This window comes from Pocillopora damicornis, chromosome 2, assembly GCF_964200805.1.
Source record: "Pocillopora damicornis chromosome 2, jaPocDami1.2, whole genome shotgun sequence".
NCBI classification, from domain to species: Eukaryota; Metazoa; Cnidaria; class Anthozoa; order Scleractinia; family Pocilloporidae; genus Pocillopora; species Pocillopora damicornis.
In genome coordinates, this window is record NC_142671.1 from 16,795,045 (window position 1) to 16,799,666 (window position 4,622).

The 4,622-nt window shown below is 39.3% G+C and overlaps 1 pseudogene; it reads left to right on the forward strand.

Moving 5' to 3' along the window:
- Positions 1-655: 655 nt before the first annotated feature.
- On the forward strand, positions 656-2,262 carry LOC149050102 (uncharacterized; annotated as a pseudogene).
- Positions 2,263-4,622: the final 2,360 nt, after the last annotated feature.

A 4,622-nucleotide genomic window follows, 5' to 3' on the forward strand; every position in this document is an offset into this window, starting at 1 on the left:
CCCTGGAAGATGATAATCGGTTCCTAGTCCCCCACATTGTAAGTTTACCCCCTCCCCGACGAGTTCGCGACGACTAGAACGAGTTTGCTCCCAAATGCTTTTTAAAAATCCTTCACTCTTGGCAAAAAATATTCTTCGTGATCAGACATGTTGTGTAAGACTCGGAGGAAAGACCCCACGTTATCCCACAACATTGGAGATTTCACTACCTTCAATGGATCACAATCGTCCGCATATGCTAAGGAAATGTTGAAAACAGAAAGATATCGATTCCTCTTCTATGCGAAGAAACCTCCCAAAATTCAACAATTTACCTACGTGCAGCGTCACTGAGCAAAAAATAAGGCCAATATTCCAAAAATATCTTATTTGCTCTTATTTAATTTTGCCCTGTTCTCACCGCGCCTTCTTTCACAAGTTTCAGCCCAATTCAAATCAAATATTCATATCATGAAAATCTTGCTGGTCCGACGAAGAAATATCCATTTTGTTAACTGTGTTATGACAGCTGTACTGACTACTTGTGCGCACTATCGGAAAAAAAACGTGATCAACTTAGCTATTTTCTAAGACTACTACTATTGAAACACCCGTGACAAATGAAAATAAGATCAGGCAACAATTGTTGCGTGACTTTGAACAATTCGCTAGGCGAATGAGACTTAGATATATATTCCACGGGAATGACAAGGAACCACATCCTTTCCACGTCAAATCAAACTGGATACCACCAGTACAACCTTCTATTGCCCTTGAACGCTACTTCGAAAATATCAAGTTAAGCCTTGCTGAAATAGAAATAACAAAGCCAAAACACAACCTGTCATACAACGAACACAAAGCAGTCAAAGAACTGCAAAACAATACTGCCATCAACCTTAAACGTGCTGACAAAGGCACCACAACAGTGATTCTCAACAAGAGGGACAAAATTCAAGAGGCCCAGGTTCAGCTCGACAACAGAGACCACTACCGACCTCTTGAAACCCCATGGTCACTGACACATTAAAAAAAGTTAATGAGCTTATTGCTCAACTGCACAATGGCAAATATATAGACGATATGACAAAAAAGTGGCTTTCACAGACTCCCAATCCGCCCAGAATACCGATTTTCTACACTTTAACAAAAATCCACAAACCTTTGCCAGTGGGTAGACCGATTATATCGGGCTGCGAAGGACCAACTGAAAGGATATCATCCTTTGTGGATCATTTATTACAGCCTATTGCTCAAAAGCAAAAATCGTATCTCAAAGATACGACTGATTTCATCAACTTTATAGAGAAAACGCAAGTGTCAAATGATACTATTTTAGTATCAATGGATGTAACAAGCTTGTACACAAACATCCCACAAGAAGAGGGTATCACAATAGTATGCCAAGCATACGAAAAATACCACAATAACAGCCCTCCCATTCCGTCCCACTACTTAAAACAAATGCTCGGGCTTATACTGAAAGAAAATTCGTTCCAGTTCAACGGAGTAAACTATCTCCAATGTTTTGGAACTGCCATGGGAACACGAATGGCGGTTGCTTTCGCCAATCTCTTTATGGCAGAAATTGAAACAAAACTGCTTCACCAAAGCAGTATCAAGCCGAGAGTATGGAAGCGTTACATTGACGACGTTTTCTCCCTGTGGGATGTCCGTAAATAAGACATTTATCTATCCATAGAACAAGCTAACACGTTCCATCCAACTATAAAGTTCACGGCTGAAATCTCAGAGACTGAAATCACATTCTTAGACACGGTTGTCTACAAAGGTGAAAGATTCCAAAACGAAGCTATCCTCGACGTCAAAACTCACTACAAACCGACCGAGACCTTTCAATATACACACTATTCATCTTGCCACCCGCCAGGTGTTAAGAAAGGCTTTATTAAAGGAGAAGCTATCAGACTTCTAAGAACAAACTCCTCGGAAAGAAATTTCCAGGAGGCCATGTGTAACTTCAAAACACGACTTGAAGCACGTGGTTACTCAAAAAGCCTAATTGAAAAAACGTTATCTGAGGTCTCGTTTGCCGCAAGGCAGTCGACACTTAAAAAACAAACCAAAAAAACCACAGGCAAAATATTGCCTTTTGTGACAGCATACCACCCAGGGGTTAAAAATTTAAAACAAATACTGATGCAAGAATGGAACCTCATCCAAAATCAGACACTGCTGAAAACAATTTACAAAACGCCTCCGATTATATCATACAAAAGAGGTAAATCGCTCAAAGACATACTCGTCAAAGCGAAGCTTTAATTAAAGGCTTTTGCGTCGCAAACGTAAAACCACACAGGGGAGTCTATGTAGGCCTGTCTATGACCTTAACAACAGAGTCTAAAAAACGAAAGTCTATCATAGTTTTGCAGGTACTTATTCAAGAGACTGGGGAGAGGCGTATTGCGGCTCTGGGTGCTGTGCATGAGTCGTACGACTGTCATAAAATGCCTGGCTGGTATAGTGGAACAGTCGGTTACCACATAGACGAGGGCAAAATATTTGAAACTGGCTTCCATGAGCTGGGAAGAGAAGTCGAAGGTATGGGTTACTTTGACGATAGGTGTACGATATCTGCCACAAAGATCTGTTGGCGCTTGGAAACATAATCAAAGTCTTACCGTCCTTCTGAGGGCGACCAGTAATAATTCCAGTTGTGGCCAAAGTCTTTGAACGGATAATTTACGATCAGATTTATCGTTATTTAACTAACAACAACTTTCTCTCGTACCATCAATCTGGTTTTCGGTCTTTGCATTCCACGCTCACAGCACTTATCGAAGCTACAGATAGTTGGGCAATGGATATAGACCGTGGTCTTGTTAATGCCGTAGTGTTTTTAGACCTCAAAAAGGCATTTGATACAGTAGATCACGATATTTTGCTATGAAAATTGCAATACTATGGGATTTGTTGGACCAGTCATCAATGGTTTGCTTCTTATTTAGATAATCGAACACAGATTTGCCATGTAAATTCTTGTAAGTCAACTCCGAAATATCTAAGATGTGGTGTTCCCCAGGGAACAATTTTGGGACCCCTTCTGTTTTTAATATATATTAATGACTTACCACATTGTCTGACATATTCGGAACCCAGAATGTACGCAGATGATACCAGCCTGACGCTTGCCAGTACTGACTTTGATCATATAAATTATTGCCTTAATTACGACCTGAGTAATGTGTACGAATGGCTGAGTGCTAACAAGCTTACCCTAAATATGACAAAAACTGAGTTTATGCTTATTGCATCAAGGCAGAAGTTATCACAATTTACGGAAAGTCCCTCTCTTACTATAAACGAAATCGCAATAGAACAAGTAACCTCCGCTAAGTCCCTTGGAGTTTATGTCGATCAAAATATCAACTGGGAGTGTCATATTGAAAACATCTCTAAGAAGATAGCTTGTGCCATTGGTGCAATTAAACAAATTCGGCACCTCACTCCATTTAATGTTCTAATTAAAGTTTATAATAGCCTTGTTCAACCACATTTTGATTATTGTAATGTTGTGTGGGGAAACTGTAACAAGGGCCTTTCTGAAAAACTGCAAAGGCTTCAAAATCGGGCAGCTCGCATCCTAATGTCTGCGAGCTATGATAGTAATTTAGATGATTTGTTCCGGGCACTAGGGTGGCGAAGACTCTACTATCAAAGATTGGAACAAAAATCTATCTTAATGTTTAAAACTTTACATGGTATGACACCAGATTATCTGAGATCAAGATTTGTATATCGTGACAATATAAGTGCTTATCGTTTAAGGAATACGGAAAACAAATTAGTTCTTCCACAACCTCGAACTGATTATCTTAAGAGAAGTTTTTTGTACAGCGGAGCTCACTTGTGGAACGACTTACCCTTAGACCTAAGACAAGCGTCTTCACTGACCGATTTCAAATCTAAATTAAGTCGCCACAGTTTAAAGTAATATCTTAATTTTAAATAAATTTTAGACACGGCCTCCATGAAAAGCAGATTTTTTATTTGTTTCTTTTATTTGAATTGTTATTATTAGATTTTATTATAGTTAGGAAGATAGATATACCTTTATAGATAATTAACAACTGATGGAAATACCGTGTATAAATAAAGTTATCTTATCTTATCTTATCTTATCTTACCTTGCGACAGTAGGTTTCTGTTTTCCAAAGAAAAAGATTCAGAAGAAGATACTAAGAGGCTGGACGGAGGAAAACAAAGAAGATTTTCATCACCTCAGTAGTTGTTCGAGAACATTTATTCAGCTTAGTGCAATCTAAATTTGTGTGAATCCCTGTGCCTTTCTTAAAATTCCTCAAGTCTCGAATGAAGATAGCAGCAGAAGAGATTTTTTTATCTTATACTTAGATTAATATTTCTCTCGAATGTAAGCGCGAGGCGGGCACGAAGGGCGAGTCACACGCGAGGAGAGAAATTTACATCTGTGCAACTGATGCATATGTGATCCCGGTGAACAAAATGATCCTCAAGTTTGAACTGCAATGGACCCGGGACATTTCGAATTGATCGGTGCATAAGATCATATAGGGCGTATTTACGTAGACTATGGTTGGCGAAGTCCGTTATACCAGTCGAAAAAAAAAATCAGCCGCAGAACTCTGGGAGTGAGGTGCAGC